General features: G+C 45.0%; 1 protein-coding gene across 3 annotated transcripts in view; it reads left to right on the plus strand.

The window, feature by feature from the left end:
• DPP6 (dipeptidyl peptidase like 6) overlaps window positions 1-22,139 on the plus strand; it is a 987,445-nt gene that overhangs the window by 119,227 nt on the left and 846,079 nt on the right. Inside the window, exon 2 of one of the 3 annotated variants that reach the window (XM_070616964.1) lies at window positions 996-1,190. The exons of the other annotated variants lie outside the window; for them this stretch is intronic. The gene's annotated coding sequence lies outside the window, so the exon portion shown is untranslated. The remainder of the gene's footprint in view (window positions 1-995; window positions 1,191-22,139) is intronic. 3 annotated transcript variants of the gene reach the window in all.

Below are 22,139 nucleotides of genomic sequence, written 5' to 3' on the forward strand. Positions count from 1 at the left end.
ACCTCCCTCCAGCCAGATCCGAAGGTCAGTTCTTACTTAAGTCGACCTATGGGCAGCGCCCTGCACAGCACAGATGATGGCACTCTCCTTGGTGCCCCCTTCCTTTTTCTCTTGCTGAGGAACATTAGCCCTGAGCCAACATCTGTGCCTGTCTTCCTCTATTTTGTGTGTGGGTTACCACCACAGCATGCCTGATGAGTGGAGCAGGTCCACGCCTGGGATCCGAACCCACGAACCTGGCCTGCCTAAGAAGAGCACACGGAACTCTAACCACTTGGCAATGGGGCCAACCCTTTGCCCCCTTTTTTTAACTTAGCTTCTGGGTCATGGATCCCTCCAGCTCAGGGCTGCTCATTTTCGTCATCCTGTCCTGGCTCTGCCTCCTGCCCCGGAGCTCAGGCTTCCTCCTTCTGCCCTTTCCTGGATGACCTCATCCAGGCCACATGGCCGTCAGCAGAATCTACGTTCCGAAGGTTCCCAGATTTACTTCTCAGCCTCTGAGCTCCAGACTGTTACACCAGACTCCCTCTCCCATGGCTAACGGCCTTATCAAAATTGGCACAGCCAAGAGGCCGGCCCTGTGGCCAAGTGGTTAAGTTCACGTGCTCCGCTTCGGCGGCCCAGGGTTTCACTGGTTCGGATCCTGGGCACAGACATGGCACCACTCATCAGGTCACACTGAGGCAGCGTCCCACATAGCAGAACTAGAAGGACCTACAACTAAAAATACACAACTATGTACTGGGGGGCTTTGGGGGGAAGAAGAAGAAGAAAAACAGGATTGGTGACGGATGTTAGTTCAGGTGCCAAGTGTAAAGAAAACAAAATAGGCACAGCTGAAACAGAACTGCTGAGTCACCTCCTGCAAACCTTTTTCCCTGGGCTTCCTGATCGCAGTGGAGTGATGTGGGATGCTGGACCCATCATTCACTCTGATAGTCAAGCTCCAGAACTTGCAATGATCCTTGGTTCTTCCTTTCCTTCACATCTCACAGCTGATCACTCCGTCAACAAGCAGCACAGGCTTCAGATGCATCCCGAATGTGACCGCTTCTCTCCTCCTTGAGGACTTCCACTTCATGCAACGCCACCTGGACCAAAAATACCCTCCTGCTTGGCCTCCCTCCGTCCTCTTTGGGTCACACGCAGGTCATCCTCTATCGCCTCTAGAGCGATCATTTTAGACACAGGTGAGATTACTTCACTTACGAGCTTCTTGCCGTACGAGGATAAACCCATGTCCTTACCCCAACAGCACCTGGCTGCTGCAAATCCGTGCAGCCTCACCTGCTCGCTCCCCAACTTCTGGACTCTGCTCTGACCCCCTGGCCCCCCTGGGGTCCCTGGAACCCATCAGCCTTGCTCAGCCTCAGTTCCATTCACCTGCTTTTCCTCCACCTGGAGCTCTCTCCCCCTAGGTCTTGGCTCCCTCTTTCTGGGGTGCTCTTCTTCTAGACTGTCACACTAAAATCATCCTCCATGCTCTACTTCACCCCACCCCACCCCCCCCCCCCCAGTATCATGACATCTCTATAGTCACTTGCTAACCAGTAACTGGTACTTCTCTTGAATCATGTTGTTTATTTACTGATTGGATTGACTATCATCTATCTCCAAAACTAGAGTGTAAGCCGCCCTGATGGGCACCTTGTCTGGTTCACTTTCTATATCCCCAGTCCTGGCACAGGGCAGGCACTCTGCTGAATCTGGGTGGGATGAATTAATGTGGGCCACGGGTTGTTCAGAATATGATCCTTTTAAAAAGGCTTTTGGGAATCTGTCTTTTTAAAGTTTGCAACTGAAGGTGATTACAAGGAAAAGAAAGTAAAAATTGGGAATGACTTTGTGTTTGAGGTAAGGGAGAGCAGTGCAGCAGTGTTATTGAGAACCTCCTGTGCTGATTGTGATGTATAAGCAAAATGGTATCTGTGCCAGTCCCCACTGGCAGTGGCAACATTATAACATGCACATTCATAAATTGAGGTCAGAAGAACTTCCTTCTGCATGAACAGAATACAGAAAGAGAAAAATACATGTTGTGTTACATTTCTGTCACCAATTCAGTTTCAATGCTGTTACGTTTTGACACATTATTTTTCCTTTTGAGGAAGATTAGCCCCAAGCTAACATCTGCCGCCAATCCTTTTTTTTGTTTGTTTTTTTGCTAAGGAAGATTGGCCTTGAGCTGACATCCATGCCCATCTTCCTCTATTGTACATGCAGGATGCCTGCCACAGCATGGCTTGATGAGTGGTGCCTAAGTCCATGCCCAGGATCTGAACTGATGAACCCTGGGCTGCTGAAGCAGAGGGCGTGAACTTAACCACTACACAGCTGGGCCAGCCCCTTGACACTGATTTTTAAGTAATTTTCCTGTCGAGTCTTCCCCTCTTCAGATCAGGCACCACTGAGTGGCCTCAGTGCAGTGGATACTCGTGAAGCACTTATTAAGGCGATAATGCCAAGCTTGATGCTATACAGCATTTCCCTGGGCAAGTCCAGAACCACTTATCTGAGAACCTTGGGTTCAGTTAGGAATTCAGAACATTGTGGAGTTGAAGAAACTAACTCGGTGCTTTTATTTCATATTAGGTAACACCCTCAGTGGCGTCTGGGTTCTACCCTGTAAAGAAACTCATTATAATTTCTGCAGAAAAATAATATCCACCATTAAGTAGAATAAATAAAATGATCAGTTGCTTCATATTAGTTCGGGTAAGTTTTGTCACCAAATGAGTTTAGGTCAGATAAGATTTTGTTCCCGAATGAGTTTCAAAGAGCTTCTGGACTCTGACGTTGTGTCCTATGTGTGCTGAAACCGCTGCACAGTTGAGATGTATACATGCTCGACTAAAATGAATGGGTCTCTAGGGTGCTGCGAGGACGTGGCGTGGCCTCAGCGGGGAGGGCAGGTCAGCGGGAACCAGGGAGCAAGCGCTTCAGGAAGGAGACGCGCCTGGAGCCGCAGTGGCGCTGGAGGACCCCTGCAAAGAGCCGAAGCTGCCCCGCCTGGACCCAAATTCTCTCTCCTATTACAGAGCAGCTGCCAAAATAGCTCTTTGAATTTGGTGCTTAGAAGGATTTAGAGATACTAAAAATTGCTGCACTTCCTACAGAGCTATTTGTGAGAAGAAAGCAATGGAGGTAGAGAAGTGGGTTGTTGAAAATAATAGGGTGAACTTGAAACAGGAAAAAAATGAGGATTAAAATAAGGGCAATCTTCCTCATATTGAAATTTCTCAAACTCATTATTCTCCAAGGGATTTTACTCTCATGTTTCCTAAGGGCTATAAAATTAACCTTTTAAAATTATATATATATATATATATTTTGCAGGAAGGACTAGTTGAGCTGAGTTCCACTCACCAGGTAATCTCTATGACCTCCCATTAAGACTCAAACCAGCCCCCTTGCAGCTGTTCTAACTTAAGGAAAATAGTAAACCTACGGAATACTGAAGAAAGATGAGGGCAAAACATCTTCCGCCTGGCTTTTGAGCATCAGGGCGTCTACTGAAAACTCTGCTATTACGTTAGCTGATACTCGGGGATTAGGTCCTTTCCTGTATTTACTATGTTTATATAAATTTTTCTAGGTAGAGCTGGATTTGGGAGTCATGATCCATTTTCTCATCTTCACATAATGGGTTTCAATTAAACACTATGCTGCTTTATAGTTTTTAACATATCAGTTCTTTGATTTGACCAAAAATACATTGAAATAACTCTTAAAACAGATATACGTTGTTTCTATAATCTACCTTACAGAATCAGGGTCTCAAAATTGGGAAGCATGCTAGTTAGAGGTTATTTCATGTTGCCTCCCCTTGATTATAAACATAGTTGTATTGACCTTAATTTCTACCTCCCAGTAACTTCTGCTCATTGGATCTAGAGCTGTAGTTTGGACCAGCACCAAGTATGTCTTACCTTAGATCACTGGATGTGTATTCAATATCTGAGGAAACCCATTCTATCTCCCTGAGGCATTCTTTTTACAAAATACAAGACTATCGAATTCAGTCTCGGGGGCGGTTGTTACATTTTACTCTTTTGGACCTTGGACACATTCTAGAGCTTTGCAGAGGAGCCCTGTGTTACTGCGGGATTGGGAGTGCTCCAAACTGGAGAACACAATGAAAGTTCCATGTAGGTCTCTAACCGAGTAAGGGCGCAAGAAGGGTGCCGCTGCTTCTGGAGGGTTCTTATATGTCATACATTATCAAAATTTTCAAATGTGAGAGTTATATGCTAGAAATATATATATATATATATGTGTGTGTGTGTGTGTGTGTGTGTGTATGAATGCCAAGAAGCTGGTCGTGTCTCTTGCTGTCTGAATAGCCAGAGAGAAAACTTGGATTTGGTATTTGTGAAAACTGACTTATTTGGCTAAGCCAGTTCCTGCCTCCAGGAATTCCCGGCGTCGCCGAGCCTTACCTGCCAGCTGTGCATTTATTAGAATTGTTTCATCAAGAGGGAGTCCTTTGAAGTTTCAGAGGTTCCTTCTCTTGACCACAGGAATGTTTTTTTGGAACAGCTCGATTGAGTTATTAATTGCGTAGCATATTTCAGTGCACAATTCAGTGAATTTAGTATGTGTGCAGAGCTTACTACCATCACTATAATCTAATTTATAACATTTTCCTCACCCCAAAAGGAAACCTCATTCTGTTTCACAGGCTTAGTTGGAATGTGGATCTTGGCAAAGTCTCCTATTCCTGCTCTTTACAGATGCAGACATTAACGTTCAGAGGACACCTTTGTTCCTTATTTTACAGGGTCAACAGGTGTGCCACTGGAGAAGGCTCTCAGATGGCGCATTGCCAGTTCTAATCGTGTCAGGGTACACGTTACGTTAGTATTAGATTATTTTGTCTTTACTGCGCCTCTCCTCTCTTCTCTCTCCCAGGCTCATCAATAATCGGGTCTGGAATCTTGCTTTTATTTACAAGTTAAAATTTTAAATTGTCTACTAAAATTGCTATTACTGCCTTGGTTTAATCAATAAAGTGATGTAACTGTTCGCCAGTTGGACGTTTTCTGTTTTACCTGTGTGATCTCCTGGAGGGGGTGAATTTGATGTTGTCAGCTGGCTGGGAAATGTGTGGAGGGGAAAGCGCAAAAATCAGGCTCGAAGCTTAAGTCGGGACCCCAGGATTTCAGTTCCATCTGGTGCAGAAATCCTCCTCCCAAATGTAGTAAGAGCCTTCTAAGCAGACTATGGACCTGTTCAGAGTGACTCCATTGTGTAAGAGATTAGAGAAAGTCAGGTTTTGGATGCTTTTTCTGGCGTCCGTAGGGGTGTCTGAGAACAAGGTGCCCAGAAGGCTGCCCAGGCCCCAACCCCGACACTGGCACCCCCCCCCCCACCTCCCACCCCCCATCCCGCCTGCTGGAGGGCAGTGCAGCTTGGCTCTCCTGCCGGCTGTCCATTATGCAGCGTCCTGCTCTTCTCTGGACAAGCAGTTTTAATAAGATCTCCTTTTTAAGAACAGCTTACTTCTTTCTAACACCAAAGTTGGATTGGTGGAAACTGAGAGAATAGGAATCAAGATCGAAGACAAAGATGAGATGGTTCTGGAACACTTTGAGGAGGGTCATTCCAGGGGGATAAGACTCAGGTCGGGTGAGACAAGCAGAAGGCGGCACTAGCCACTGGCTTTGGGGACAGAGCTGCTGGATACAGAAAACTGTCTCTAGCCCCCAGACCTGCTGATTCCTGTGCTGCGGGTGTAAAGGGTCCCTGTGCTGCTTTCTGCGTTTTTGGTAAAAAGACAATAAATAATAGTATTTAAAACTACAAGACAATAGTATCTGTAGACATGTGTTCGAATGATTAATACTTAAATTTGAGAAAGCAAAATTAGTAAACACGAATAAGCCTATTACCTGGGCCAGTAGCTGACATGCTAAGATAAATGGCTCCTCTACTTAGGCTTCCAAAAATCGTGTTCTTGGAGCAAGTGGGGCCTGAACAGTCTGCCACATCTTCTTCCCTCATACCTCTCTCCTCTATTTGCAAATATTCATCAGGGTTAGGAGGCAGGCTTCGGCCCTTCCTGGCTCTTACTTTCAAAGCTATAAAAAGGAATGAACACATTTACCTTTTGTTTCATAAGTTTTATTACCGCGTGTGTGCCTGTGTCCATGTGCACGTATATGTGTGTGTTAAAGAAAACTTTCTGGTGACATCTATTCTTGTTCATATATCTTTTGCTGACCCTAGTGAATCACGAAGACATGATAGCTGTCTCTAAAGTAATCCGTGGATGTGGCATCACGGACCTTTGCTGTCACTCTGAGCTAGTAGGTCCTATAGCATTGCTGTTCAGCTGGAATGTGCATGTGGGTCACCTGACAATCCTGTGAGAGTGTAGATTCTGCTCCGTCAGTCTGGGGTGGAGCCTGGGATTCTGCGTTTCTGAGAGACCCCAGCAGGATGCCGGCACCGCATTTTTGAGCGGCATTTTAAGTGGTGTGGTCTTAGGGCCTTGGGGGCGGCGAGCCAGATGGGGCCAATTAATGCACACTTCCCCAAAGACTGCTCTCCCTGCACCTCGGTCCGTGAGGGTTAGGGCACCCTGCCCGTCAGAGTTGGATCTGGGGGAATACATTCTGAGACGAAAGATCACTTGGAGAAAGGATGTCTTCCTTCCTATAGTTTACCAATTTTGAAATCGATTCAGCGTGTGGTTGTACATATAGCAAGAAATGTCTGTAACCTTGGGGACATTTTACACCCCTGGATGTTTTACAACAAGAAGGTTGAGTCGAGCCCTCGCTGAGGCAGCGTGCACTTTTCCCACCACCCTCTCTGGGCCACTGAGAGTGGATGGACTCAAGAAGTGTGGGAGCCAGCAGCAAGTTGCTGCCACGTCTCTCCCTCCCAGATTTAGGTTTCCTCCCAGTTATCTAAAGGCTCTGGGAAGATAGAAATAAAGTACCCTCATTCAAAAGAAGAAAAGGTTTATGAAGCCTTATCCAGACGCAGACGCTTCCCATGGATTCTATGTAACTATCCTAGTCTGGTGGGCTAAGAGTGAGCTAGGCCTCCTGTTTAAAAATAGTATTTTTGTTTTGACTTTCCATCATTTCAGATTGCATCAGGCGTAAGTCTCAGCGGAAGGATAAATTACTTTTATCTTTCTATTGATGGGAAGATGAAAGAAAAATTTCAAAGACCTTTCCAAAATGATTTCATCTCCTCAGTTTTAACACCCTTAGTCACAAAACTCAGAAAATTGCAAATTTCTTTATAAACAGCTTATTTGATCATTTATGATGTTTTCTGTCATCCCAGAAGAGCTATTTAAGGCTGCAGGGTGTATATATGATATATCAGTTATTAGTTTTAAATAAATGAGAACATATTACATCTGGCACACTTGGACCTCCTTACCAAAACCATTACATTAACCACCATATTGTGCGTTTGTTCCCAAAGCTATTCTGGCAGATACCATTTTAGGTAAAAAAAAAAAAACATAATAGTAAATTATTGTGTCTTACTGGTCTCTACAACGTGATCTTAGAGTCCTTTGATTACTGTGGAGACTGACATTTAATTTGGAGTAAAATATAATTTTAAATTGCTGTTTTAAGATTTCTTCATTATTCCTCATTATAAGCTGTAGAAATAATATGTCAGTAAAGACTCCTTTCAGCTGAATATCTTTTGCTGTCTTAAAATGATGGATCATATTAATCTCTTTGGTCATTTCTTCCAAGGCAAAAGAAAGAGGTAAATTTTGTTAAGCGTTAGTGAGTGATATGATCTCTGTGTAGCCAAGCAAACCACTGCAGATCATTATCTTCTCCCAGAAGTTTTGAGTGGTGAAATCAGAACTAATATATGTCACTGGAGAGTGTCTCATGCTGTCCCCAATGTGGGACAGCTGCCAGAATTCAGGATTGAAAATAAGTTCTAAACCACATGTGGATTTCCTTGGTCTTACCCGTGAACTGTTTGTATTCAGTGTGACGGCTGTGAGCCTGGCGGTCGGAGAAGATGCTGCGCGAGGGCTCTCTGCAATATCCAGGTGCCAGGTGATCCGGTCTTTTGTCCTTTTTCCATCAACAGAGAATTGGATTTTGCTTTTCTCTTAGCAGCTTCTCATGCAACTTCCTGGGGAACCCATGGCATTCGTTTGCAGGATGCCTGGCTGGGATGAAAAGATGGAAGAGCGTTAGTGCAAGCTGGGTCCAACAGGAGCCCCAGCCTCCTCCTTGGGCTCATTCGCATGAATTCTTACCTACCATTTTCTCTGCATTTAATTCCATGGTAAACTCTTATCTGTCTAAGTTGTACAGTTGTCTACTTTGATGGAAAAAAATGTGTTTAATATAAAGTTTCCTGATTTAGAAAATTATAAATGATAGTTTTCAGAAGATTAGAAAAATGAAATACATTTTCATCAAAGAAACATAAACTCACGTGGATGGAGTGTAGAGGCCATCAATCTAATCCCTTTTATTTACAAAAGGGAACTTTCATTTTCAGTGTATTAGTCAGGGTTCTCCAGAGAAACAGAACCAATGGGATACATAGAGAGATACAGAACCATGTGCGTGAGATTTATGAGCTGCTTCATGAATTTTATTTTCTATTTTTATTTATTTATTTTATGGAGGTATAATTGACATATAATATTATATCAGTTTCAGGCATACAAAATAATGATTCAATATTTGTACTCATTGTGAAATGATCACCAGAATAAGTCTAGTTAACATCCATCACCATACATAGTTACAAAAAATTTTTTTAGAGTTTTTAAGATCTACTCTCTTATCAACTTTCAAATATGCAATCCAGTGTTAACGATAGTCACGATGCTGTTCATTACATCTCCACGACTTATTTGTTTTATAGCTGAAAGTTTATACCTTTGGATTCATATATTTTAGATCAGAGAAATCAAATAGGAGATTTGTTGACATTGTGATTATCTTTATTTGTGGGTTGCTGGATTGTGCAGCTCACTGTAAAGCTGGCCTGAAATGGAGAGATTTCTTTAGTCATAGATACACCTGCCCGAAAATAACACTCTGCCTGGCAGAAGAGACGCTCGCTAATACTAACAGCAACTGGAGGTAACATGATCTTATTAATGGATGTTTATTGCTGTCCGAGACCACACTTCCTACAAAGTGTCCTATAGTAATAATGACTCAAATGTGTCTCATGGGAAGTCAAGTGCGGTTGCACGAAGAATATGAGATCTACAAACTTTGCTGCCTTGGCGGAATCCTGTGTCCACCAGGTACAGCCAACAAGCCTTGCTAGTATCGCTGATAATTACATTCTCTGAAGGAAGTTTAGAAGGGTGAGTGACTATAGACATGTCACTGGGTTAATAGTTTCTGGGTTTGTTTTTTTTTAAACTTCCTTTGAAGCCAGTTTCTTTCATATGTCAGGTCTTCACACGATTGAACGAGAGAACCAGGATGCAACCAGCTTGCTCTACTGAGAGCTAAAGAATATTCTGATGCCATTTGGGAGTAATCCGTCATGTTTCAGTTGCTAGTAGAACTAATTTAAAAGGAAGAAAGGAGGGAAGGACAGAAGGAGGGAGAGAGAGAAAAGGAGGAGAGAAAGAAGGGAAGGATCTGTGCTCTCTGAAGTGGCGTTTGCTTCCAGAATGGGTGCGATAACTCGCAGCTGGTGAATCCTTGCCACAGTTCACACAGAGGTAGTCAGTCTTTCTTAGTCGTTATTTGTATTATTGCAAATGGTGTCACCAATTTCACTGACCAGCAGTATGTACTTAGTAAGTACCCCTTCACAGATGAAAAAGCTGAGGCTTAAATAATGGCATTTACCCACACGATCCAGAAGGACCTGTGGTAGACACATTTCTCTTTCACAATTAACCAATTCCTTGCTGTATAGATTTGGTCATACGACTTGTATTGACCAGTGAAATGTAGGAGAAAGTGACGTGCTTCACTTCCAAATGGAATCGTTAAGAGCCTGCTTGTGCTGCTTCGTGTCTCTCTTTTCCTTCTGTCAGGAGATCAGCACATGCTCTAAGTAGAGGCTGTGCTGTCAGCCCAGGTTGGAGAAAACACCGAGCAGAGGGCTGCTGACCCGTGATGGCCATTTAGCAAGAGCAAGAAGCAAACCTTTGTTCTCATGAGCCCCTGGGATTCTGGAGTTGGCTGTTACCACAGCATAACCCAGCCGATCCTGACTGATGGCAGACATTTAAGTACTAACATTCTGGGATCCTAGATCTATGTTTATCTAAAAATCTATATTGTCATGTTGTTCCAAAAAAGAACTAAATGCAGCTTAATAAATACACTCAACTCAGTGGAATTACAGTGCACAAATTACATAACATGCTCATATTTGAGTAAAAGAAAATGAGGGCAGAAAAATAAATCAAGGGCAAGCCTGATACCGTTTGATCACATGCGAGCTGGGAAGTCTCTGCTCAAGGTGAGCAGGACTGTGCGCTTGGCTCCTTCTGGAAGCCGTTATAAGAAGGGAACACATTGTTCAGGCTTAAGTAAACCAACTGCTCACTGCTCAAGTGACTGTGCACATAGTGAACAATAACATAGAATTAAAGTTCCGTCGTCCCCCCTGATCCACGGTTTCGCTTCCCATGGTTTCATTTCCCCATGGTCAGCCACGGTACGAAAATACTAAATGGAACATTCCAGAAATAAACAATCCATACGTTTTACATTGTGCTCTGTTCTGAGTAGCTGGTGCAATTTCGTGCCATCCTGCTTGTTTGTCCAGTGGATCCATGCTGTACACGCCACCCGCCCGTTAGTCACTTAGTAACCCTCTTGGTTATCAGATTACTGTCATGGTATCACAGTGGTATCACGGTGCTTGTGTTCAGGGGACCCTTATTTTACTTAACAATGTCCCCAAAGCGTGAGAGTAGTGATGCTGGCGATTCCGACATGCCGAAGAAAAGCCTTAAGGTGCTTCCTTTAAGTGGAAAAGTGAAAGTTCTTGACTTAATAAGGAAAGAAAAACATCTCATGTTGAGGTTGCTAAGATCTACGGCAACTTTTATTACAGCATATTGTTATAATTATTCTATTTTATTAGTTGTTGATCTCTTACTGTGCCGCATTTATAAATTAAACTTTATCATAGGTAAGTATGTGTAGGAAAAGACATAATGTATATGGGGTTCCCAAGTATGCTCGGTTTCAGGCATGCACGGGGGGTCTTGGACCGTATGCCCCGTGGATAAGGGGCGCTGCTCTATACTACTTTCTTAGTAGCTGAGCTGGTTGTTAACAGCCTCTAAAATAAGGTGCTGGACTTAGGCACATCACTCAGACCTGCAGGCTCAGGAGAGCCTTCTACCACGCTCTGTTCCTTCTCAACCCCAAAATCTAAATCTTGAATCCAGCAGGCTCTTTCATACCTGCAAGGGGAGAAGGATAGCTGGCTGTGAGGGGCAGGCTCTGGCCAAGCTGACACACCCATCTGTGTCCTTGGACAATAAACATGGAAAAGCAGCGTCAGGACAGGCCCTCCCATCCGCTCTGCCACGTCACTGAGCAGGGAGCCCAGGAGCAGGGGCGGCACTTTCAGGCCCTGCAGCCTCATGCACCATTAATCTGGTCAATTCATATCCTGGTCTCCTGTGGGAATCTAGCGGTAGGCGCAGCGTGTAGCGTCAGTAATGATCGTGATGAGGAGGAAGCACCCCCAACTCCCATACAGACTGCAGACCCAGGTGTGTTTACTTCCCTTTGTTGAAAATAAAAGCAACAATTCCAACCACCTGTCACTGATTTAATACCGTATTTCTTCAGAGCTAAGGTGCAAATTATTTACATGTTTTTATATCTTCGGTATCGTGGTGTGTCTTATAAAAGCGTGTCAAATTTTATTTGAAAGTATTTTTTCTTTATAAGTGGTCCATAAAATAATGTTGCATATTACAATCAGTGATCGCTTAGATTTAATGAAATATGATAAATGGCATTTGCCATAGCAGAAATAGCACACTGAGTCAGAGAAGAACCGATTCTGCAGGGTTTGTAGAGAGGCTTCAGCAAGACCCCGGCCCCCCGGTGTGTCTGACGTCCAGCCTTTGGAGTACAGCCAGGAACAGGAAGTCCACAGCTGGTGCACCGCGAGGGCGGCAGCACAGGAATCTACATCCTTGCCATCAGGGACTCCAAATGGTTTGGGACACTTTTTCATTTTTGCTGAACTAGAAGGCTGCCACTCAAAATGGCCAAAGTCAGTTATTTGTAGGAGCAGGTGCTATAATTGTCTTTGAATCCCCAGCAAGCAAGGAAGGAAAGGTACAGTTAGATGCTACCAACTAGCAAGGAAGTCAGGGGCCCAGTGACAAAGGGACATACAAGGATTTAAGATCACCAGGTAGGGAGTACTTAGGGGACTAATACTTAGGATGCCAATATCTCTTTATGTTGACAATCATTGACTGTTAGAAAGACCCGCCCCTAAAGACAAAGGACCAGGTGAGCATAGCATCCTAAAACTTTAAAATGGCAAATGCCCAGTATATTATGTGTACGTGTGTGTAAGCATTTGAAATATAACTTGTGGACGACCACAATGAGCTGAAGGCTAAGTTGACACCTTCTTAGGAAGTTGAGAAGCCTAGAGAGGACGTGTTCGTGGATAGAGGACGCCCTTGCCGTGGCAGGGAGGGAACCGAGGGCGGACTCATTGTAGCTCACTCTTACAGTTCTCATACACTCACTGATGAGGCTCTTTATGATTTCCAAAATAGTAGGGATGAGATACAAAAGGGCAGTATTTGAACGTAAATACTAAGTTGATCAAGCTGCAGTTTAAATATCACCGAGCTTGTTAAATCTATGACTAAATTGTATATGGTTGTTTACTAGCTGGGTAACCTTGGGCTAGTCATTTCATTTCTCTGTGCCTCAGTTTCCTCATGTGTGTAATATGGAATATCAACAGTATCACCATTTGGGGTTTTGAGGAGGTTTAAACGAATATACATTATATATGTGTGTGTACATATGTTCGTTAATGCGGATTAAAGTTGTTATTAAGCCATCTCTATGGTCAACTTTTTCTCCACCTTGGAGATCTTATTCAAACTCTGAACTTTCTGGCGCCCTTTCAAAGTTTTCCTTCCTCCTTATAGGTCACAGCATTGGGCACGGGGCTCTGATTTGGGATCCATGCTTTGAGAAGTGGGAGAACAACTGTAACCATGACTGCTTGGTCTCTCACACTGATGAGCAGCGGGCCATCTGCCTGGTCGTTGGTCTGAGGCAGCAAGAGCCAGATCGAAAGAGCCCAGGCCTCTGGGGCTAGGTGTTCCAGGATGTTCTGGGCACCCACAAGCCAGGCTGCATGCAAAGAGAGAGCAGCAAAATAAGTGCTCTCTCACCCAAGGGAACACCCAGGGATCCGTTGAGAAGTCAGGATCCTGGGCATCAGGGTTTGCTGGGATGGTTTTCATCAATGCTTGTGATATGGCAGTCAAGAAAGATTCTGGACTTGAGGACCCTGCCATCATTTTTGCCTGTTTAGCTGTGCTTGGTCTGGTCATCGATACTGTGCTTCCAGAGCTGTGGGTCTTCCAGGGCTGGGACAGAAGCCTGCTGACTGGCCCATAGCGGGGACGATGGAAGCTGTGGAGCGGGTCTGAGGGAGGAAGAGAAGGAGCCCATAAATCAGAGCTCAGAGAGCTCTGATTCCCTAAGAAGTCTGGTCTAAGACCTGGCTCACTTGTCCTAGGTTCTGATTAAGGGTGGCTGTCCAGTGGGGTGGAAGACCTCGCCTAGCAGTGAGCTAAGGCAAGTTCCTTAATCTTTCTGTCCCTACAGACTCTAAAATGCCTCCTCATTTGGGGTAACTGTGAATATTTACATCAGCTACGTAGTGTAAGTGCCGGATATATTTCCAGTTATAGGTATTCCTAGTGTGAGGTGATGGTGAGGCATCCTTAGTCCACTGCCAACCACAGCAGGTACCCACGATCACTGTGATTTCTCAGGGGTAGGCTTCCCACACCCATGAGAGAGCTGCTCACTGTTGCATCTGCCTCCTTGTAGCCTCTCCAGTTGAACTCAGTAGTTCATTCATTCAACAAAAATATTATTGAGCCCCCATGGAGCACCAGCCATTCTTCTAAGGTTTTTGACATTCACAGTCCTGATTCACAGCTACTTGATCCCCACATAATCTGTTACCCATCACTGATCATGTCCCTGTTTCTATCTGTGAGCCTCTTGTGCACATATGTAGGAGGAAATCACATCAGAGCAGGAATCGCTTAATTAGTTTGTGAGATTCTGTTACAAATTGCTTGCAATCACATTTAGATCCTATTAGGAAAGAAAAAGAGAGGGAAAAAACCACCTGATACCCAACTTCTATGGCAGAAATTGGTTGTATTAAGAGGAAAAACGGTGCTAGAATTCAGCAGGGGAAGGAGAATGCCAGTCCTACATGCCCTTAGCATCCAGCGGGCTGCAGTTTCCTCCACTGTATTCATGGAGAGTGTTTTTGGAGGATGGGTCTGTTTCGTTTAGGTGGTTCAGATATCTGAAGTGGAGTGGTTTGATGGAAGTTGATAGGTAATTGTTACTTGATCAAAGGACAAATGAAGTGTAAAAAAGTTAGCTACACATTTTTCCTCCTCTGTATTTTCCTTACTTACGATGCAGTGAACCTGAGAATCTGTCTTTATTACAGAAACTGGTTATTATATGGACAGGGATGGGAGAAATCATTTGTTGTTTAGAATTTCTCTTTATTTAGCATTCAACCAAGTGAACAGACAGCTGTTCCCAGATCCACTGGAAGAATGAAGATTTCTAGAAACTAATATTTATTACAAAAATGGTATGTGTTTTTATTTTATAGGATAAATTCATGCATTTTACTTAAAACCCTTCTTATGAAAAATGAACACATACATGTCCTCATTGTAAGAAGTACCAAAGTAAAAATTTACCTGAAATTCTGTCATGTTGATATATATCACCTTTAATATGTTGGTGGGCATCCTTTAGTTCATCTCTGTTGCACATACACATATGGAGTGAAGAATTGTGCGTATCATATCAGGAATGAGAGCATGAATTCTACTTCAATTATATTCATTATAACATCTACTGGGAAGGTTGAGTGCCCGAGAGATACGCCCAACTAAGTTACTGAGTATGTGAACAAGAAGTACATCGTGTTATCTTAAAAATGATTGTGTTCTGACACATTTTTATTGTGGATGAGTTAAAAAATATGGAGAAATAGAAAAATCACACCACTGTGATCCTACCACCCAGAGAAGAGTTACATTAATACCGTGATATACTTTCCCCAGGTAAGCTCTATTTCTATATAACAGACCTGCTTAGAAGGGCATGGTTGAGAGACAGGCTACCCAGGAGGTGAATCCACACAGAGGGGCAGCTAGAGCAGAGACCCTAAGCAGGAATGGGCCACGCGTTGAAGGTCAGCAGATGGAGAGGCAGGAATTCGAGAGAAGTTGGCAGGAGAGGTCAGAGAAAGAATGAAGGGCCAGTCACCAGGGCTTCATGGCTTTGAAAAGACTTTGGCTTTTCCTCCAGTGAGATGGGGTGATGGGAAGTCTTTGAGCCTCTAGAGAAGCGAGGTGTTCTGACGTAGGTTTTGTGGGAGCACACTGTCAGCTCTGTTGGGAAGAGACTACTGGTGGGCAAGGGTGGAAACTGGGAGACCCTTCAGGAGGCTGCTTTTGTAATTCAGCCAAGAAATGATTGATGATAGCTCAGACTAGGAGGTGGTGCTCAGGTATGAAAAATAGGATTTCAGATCAGATTAGATATGGGGCATGAGATACAAAGAGAGGCTAAGGATGACATGAAGATTTGGGCCTGAGCAAATGAAAGAAGAAAGAAGAAAGTTGCATTTTATTGAGGTTGAAAAAGCTTTGAGTGGAGCAGGTTTGGGGTTGAGGTTTGTATGTGTTGAGTTCGAAGTGCTTGTTAGACTTCCAAAAGGACGTGTTGTGTAGGAAGTTGAATAAATGAATCTGGAGTTTGAAAGCAGGCGGGGGGCATCCTTTTAGGAGGCATCAGCAAACAGATGACATTTATAGCCTTAAGATGGATGAGCTGACAAAGGGAGTGAATATGGATAGAGAAGAGAAAAGGCTTGGGGAAAATATGAAGACTGGTAAGGCTCTTGGTGACGTTTGTGAACGGCTTTGGAGAAGGGGACCCAGGTGCTCTCCCACCAGCCGCAGTGGGATCAGTTGCCTCACTGCACCCTGGTTGGATCTCTCTATTACTAATTTTTAAATCTTAGCCAACTTGAAAGAAACCTTTTTTGCTGAATTACTGTTTGAATTGTAATTTATTTGATTGTCAGGGTGAATTTTCATAAATGTATTAGTCATTTGCTTTACTTATGTGGAAGTGAATTATCTGTTCATTTTCCATAATTCTAAGTCAAAGAGATTGCATTTTATTCTATCACAGTGGAAGCCATCGAACATTTTTAAAGAGCACGGCATGATGAGCGTGGCTACCTGGGAATATTAATGGGAGAGTTCTTCTCCTTGCATCTTCTAATTCATTGATGAGTGATTCAGACTCCAGAGCTTCAGATTTCTGAAAAGTTTGGAGAAACTGGTTTTGAATAAATGTTAGCCAACTATGAGTGAGTTAACTGAATATTAATGGAGTAAAACCACTACGATTCTTGTTGCCCCAACATGGGGCAACCAGTTAGGATCAACTGTCAGCCTTGAAGTCCAAACACTGAATGCAGCAGACAGAGTCCCATTCTCTTGTTTGCCTTTTTCCTTAAAGCTAATTACCCTCTCCATCCCTGATCCCACCCCTCCCTATAGTAAGAAAACAGGAAGTGATAGCATCATTCATATCCAGCTCACACATATGTAGTCAAAGTAGTCACTTGTGGGTCATTGCCTTCAGGGAAGATGACACGACTTCCATGCTTAGCAACCACTGTCCCCACAATGTCCTCAGTAGGATGTGGTCCCAAAAGACTTTAAAAGCATGAAGCATTAGGTATCCACCTGCTGGCTCTCACCAAATCCTCTAACATGATCAGCTCAAAAACCATTTGGTAGGTAGCTCAGGGAGGCAAACTTGCTTTTGGAATTGCCTTTAGAGCCTGGGCTATATTCTAGGTGTTCTTGAATATCTTGAATCCACAAAAAAAAATGAGAGTCATGCAGTGGTGGCAGTTGGGGTGAGCTTGACTTGGGGAAATATTTACTAAACTCCGCTTCAAGTAAGCTAGCAGTGGCAACCACATGAGTGTACAGGCTGTTCTGGAACAAAGTGACTAACTTTCTTATAAGGTCCTGAAAGCAATTCTCAAAAAGGAATTCCAAAGATATTGTGAGCAGTGGCAGCGTTACGAGGATTAGCTGTGTGCCATCCCAAAGTGACTCCTTTACCGGAAGCCATGCTCACTGGATGTGAGTGTCTTGGTCGGCCTTTAAAAAGTGGTCTCATAAGATTGTGGTCACACTTGTGTCCTTAGAGCTTCCCCAGTGAATTAGAAACACCAACTGATTACCGGAAACTATGCATTTAAATTCACCACTGGCAAGAATCGCATTGAGCTAGTAGATCGTATTACCCACTTTCTGAAAGCAAGTACAATTCAGGACTTGAAATCAGAAGGGAGGGGCTTAAAAATTTTGCCATTTTAGGGGAAAAAAAAGTATCACCTTCATCAGAGCGTCTGCTGAGAGAAGGCAGCGCTTGACTAGCTCAGCCCTTCTGGAAGCTTTGAGAGTCTTTCCACGGTGGTAAACGAGACAAGTTTTGCTGTCATTTCAGGTTCCCGGCTATAAATGTAACTTTTCTGTCTTTAGGTAAATGTCCTAAGAAGAAAAATATTGTTCTTTGCTGAGCAAACTAGTTAAAGTATTTCATGGGGAAAAAGCACTATTTAAATTCATTCTTCTGTCAGCTTCGGCTGAGGCCCTCTGAGGCTGCCAGGACCGGCCTTTTCTCCCAGCCATTATTTCTGTCATACTCCGACTAAATACATTCTTTTTGCAAATGATTTCTCCTCTGACAACAATTGAATTTTCATGTTTATCTTGATCTGGTATTCTGGCTGGTAGGCTACGCACTGTGTTTCAACAGCCTCTTAAAAGTGTCCATAATGGATGTGTGAAATCAAAGTGCCTTGCACCCAGTTATTTCTCCGGCCTTTTGTGACTTAATTTGTATGACTGATCAGTTGATCGGCTGCCTGACGCCGTCTTCATAGGCCCGTTAGTTGAAGGCATTGCAGGAGAGTTAATCTCCTCACAACTTGGAAGAAAACCGTTCCTTCTCATTTGTTTTCTGGTCAGAACCACAAAAAGAGCTCTGCTGATCACTTACAAATGACAAAACTGGGAGCTGTGAAAGGCAAGAATAAATCTTCTCTCTTCTTTTTTTTGCTATTTGCCTTTGATTTATCATTTTGTTTCTATATATCGTAGGCCACCAGCATCCACAAAGGGGAAATGTCTTCTGATTGATATAGCTTTCTTTTCTTTTTCAAAAGAACACTGAGAGAGAAATGGCCATGGCTGGAGGACAACGGGGCCCTTTGTCTTCCCTCCTCTCGTGTGATGAGAGCAAACGAGACCGAGACTGCTTGCAAGGAAGAAGCGTTGCTCCTTAGACCTGCTCCAAACCTCGGGAAGACATCATCTGTTCCATAAATATAGGCAAGTGTGAGACTGTCAGGTTTAAGGAATGCTGGACCGCGGTCCCAGAGGCCTAGTTTCTGTCCAAGATCCGCCGTCACTTTTTGTCCCTGGATAATTATCTCATAAGCCCTCAATTTCCTCAACTGTGAACGAGACTTTTCTTTTTGAGCTGGTGATCTGCAAAATCCCATTTAGCTTCAGCCTCCTAGGATTCCACGAAAATTGCTGCTGAGTTTGCCTTGTGGAGCTTTCAGCTCTATTTCTGCCTGGAACAGAGGAGTGTTGTGTCGGGTCCCCAAAAGGAGAGCATGCCCAGTGCTTGGCCTGGCCAATTCAGATAAACCTTTGTCTGTGTTGAAAACATAATTAAATTTCTAATAACTAGAAGGAAAAGCAATACAAGAATGTTCTCAGTGTCTTTATCAACACCAGGAGCACTTCTACCATCTTAAAGAAGTTAATTTCTTCAGATGCTTCACTGAACAGCTGGCATTGAACCAGCTGCTTTGTGGCCCATTGATGGGCAAAGAGAAAATGAGAATATGATGCTTTGAGATTATGCAGACACGTCTCTCTTCACCTCCCCCTTCTTTACCTGGTGTTAAAATATTTTGAATGTCCCACATTCCCATTCTCTCTCTGTCACACACACACACACACACACACACACACACACACACAAACATACACACAGAGTCACATTGGGGTCCTGGAGGAGAGAATTTCCAGGACCACACGGATGGCAGTACAGACCCTGATTTGCCACAAACTTCTTTGTTAATGAGGAAGCAGAGCACATCCCAGGTGGCTTTCTGGAGCCGGGGATGCAGGAGGCCTTCTGTGAGTGGGGCTGTGCCAGGACATGGTGTCCTCCTTGGATGGACGCTGGTCAGTGGATCAGGTGACAGGATGCATGTAACCGGATGAAAGTGGAAACAGGCCTAGGAGGTTCCCCTATCCTGGCTGAGGTGCAGGAGGCTGAGAGGGGACACTGAACCATCGGAGGAGCCAGGGGCGGAGGGTGGACATCCTGACCAGCGGCCGAGCTAGGCCCAGTAGGGGGTGCAGGAACCACGAAGGAGTGACTCTGGGCACAGAGACAGCCCTGTAAATTCATCCCTTGCTGGCTCTGTGGACAAGTGACAGGGCAGGGATGGAGGGAAGCTGTTAATCGGACAGAGAGAGAGCTGGGCAGGGGGAGGTGGACAGGGGCCAGGAATCCTGTGCGGGTGGAAATGGTAGGAGAAAGAGTGAATCCAAGGCTGGGGGAGGAAGGGGGAAGTGTCCGGAGAGGGACAAGCCTGTTGTCATGCCAGGCCATGAGTCATAGCTGTAATCACCTGAGTCTTCAGCTTAGAACAGACCACTGCCTCTCACATCAGCATTGAACATTCCAGCATCAAGGCCCTTTAGGCACTGGCCTGGCCCCCGCCCAGCCTGCTCCCCCCACTCACAGCACAGCATGGACCCTGCCATGGCTCAGCTCCCACACAGGGCCTGTTCATTCCCCAGGCACGGACAGCAATGGCCAAGTGCTTGATACACATCATCCTCTTGAGTCTACAGCAACCCTGGGGGATACATGATCGCAGCCCCACTGGCTGAATGAGGAAACTGAGGCTTGTGTGGTAAGGCCCAGAGGGGCCAGGGCGGGCACCCTGGCCCTGACTCTGTTTTGTGGTGTCCACCACGCTGTGCAGCTCTCCCATTCGCCTGACCTCAGGTTTCCACTCAAGGGCCAACTCTGGGAGCCTGTGGGAGATCTGGCCCAACTGGTCCTTCCTGCATTCCACCAACATACCCCCTCTGGAGCCAGGACCGTGTGCCGGACCACACATCAGCCTCTGCGAGAAAGGCTTGCTGCCTACATTGCCCCACGTCGCTCTCTGAGGTCCCAACGCTGAGCTACACTCGTGTCACCAACACTCAGGTGATGAACCACTAACTAGTGAGCTAAAGTATTACTTAGTTTGCTTTTCCAAGAACTCTTCTCTCCAAGAACTCTAATGTCACATGAGGCCCCTAGTTGACTACTGGGCTTGATACAGTTCTCTTGAGGGGAAGGTAAAGCTGCTCTGTCCATGCTGGCTTCTGAGCTCTAAATTTCCCAAAAAATAATGTAGGGTCACAACAAAGTGCAATAGGATGCAAGCTTTCGTTAGAAGCTTATGAACTAGTTGGTGGAGACAAGGCCTAAATATCAAGAGAAGACACCTGTAAGCAAGGCAGCACTGCAGTGAAGTCAGTCCTACAGGAGATGTCCTAAATGAGGTCAGGCAACTCATTATGATTGAAATAAGTGAGGAGCATGCACTGAACTGGCCGTGCTAGGCTCCGGATGGAGAACCCAGGTCAGACGTTATGGTGGAGACCGCAAGCTGATCACCTGACTGCCTCCAGCTCTTCCTGGGTGCACGGCTAGATGGCATCCCCATCTCCTTGGCTAGACATGGCCCTGTGACTGAGTTACTGCCCCTGAAACTGGAGAGGAAGTGATGTAGGGCACTTCTAATCCAGCCCCCAGAACTGTGGGAGAATCAATTCTGTTGTTGAAGCCACCTGCTGTGCGGTCCTTTGCTGTGTCAGCCGAGCAGACTAACACACCCACCAAAAGGCAATACGATTCCTCAGGGGGTGAGACTCAAGGTCAGGACACCCAGAATCCTTGAGAAGCTTGACCTGAGGTTGGCTCCCAGGCACAGGCAGTGTGGTCTGTAGTAGATGAAGAGTCACGTCGGGGAGGCCCCACGGAGGCTCGTGTCTGTGAGAGCAGCTGTTTGGGGTCATGGTGGCTGGGCAAGAAGCCCTTGATTTTAATAAAAGCATCTTGTCTCAAATCCTAGAACCTCTCTTAGGATAGACAGAGTGGGTCTAGAAAGACATGAGCCCCATGTTACTAGCTGCCCAGTAGTGAGAAGATGGGGATGTAAGATTTCGCCAGTCAATGGCTGCCTCACAAAATGAAGTTTATTATATGACTGCAGCCCGACTCTCTCCTAATTATCACTAACGTAAGGGAGTTGTGCTGTTGGTTCTGTCAGGACACCTCTTTTCTTCACTTTGCTCTTTTGTGTTTTCTCCTCTCTTCAGAGCTTCCCTTGAGACCCGTTGTAATTAGGAGAGGTCACCAGGAGATTCGTCCCTGGCGTGGCCCTGGGAGAGGCTGAGCTGCCCCTTGGAGGCACAGCAGCCAGGTGAAGTAAGGAGGCACAGCTTTTGGTTAAGACCGATGAAATTACACGAGCTGAGTCCCATTCTCCTAAGAGAGAGGGTGGCGCAGGTTGCAAAGATTCTGCCGGGGACTGCAGGCCTTTCCTGCGTCTCCTGTTGGGAATGGGAGCTTGTGAGACAGACAGAGGGCCTGTCCTGCGTGTTGCATTCTAACCAGGGTTCCTTCTCTCTCTGAAGAACAGGACGAGCTTTCCCCAAATTCTGCTCTCCCTTGTTAGGGGAGCAGTGCCCCCTGAGGAAC

This window comes from Equus przewalskii, chromosome 4 (assembly GCF_037783145.1).
Source record: "Equus przewalskii isolate Varuska chromosome 4, EquPr2, whole genome shotgun sequence".
NCBI lineage: Eukaryota > Metazoa > Chordata > Mammalia > Perissodactyla > Equidae > Equus > Equus przewalskii.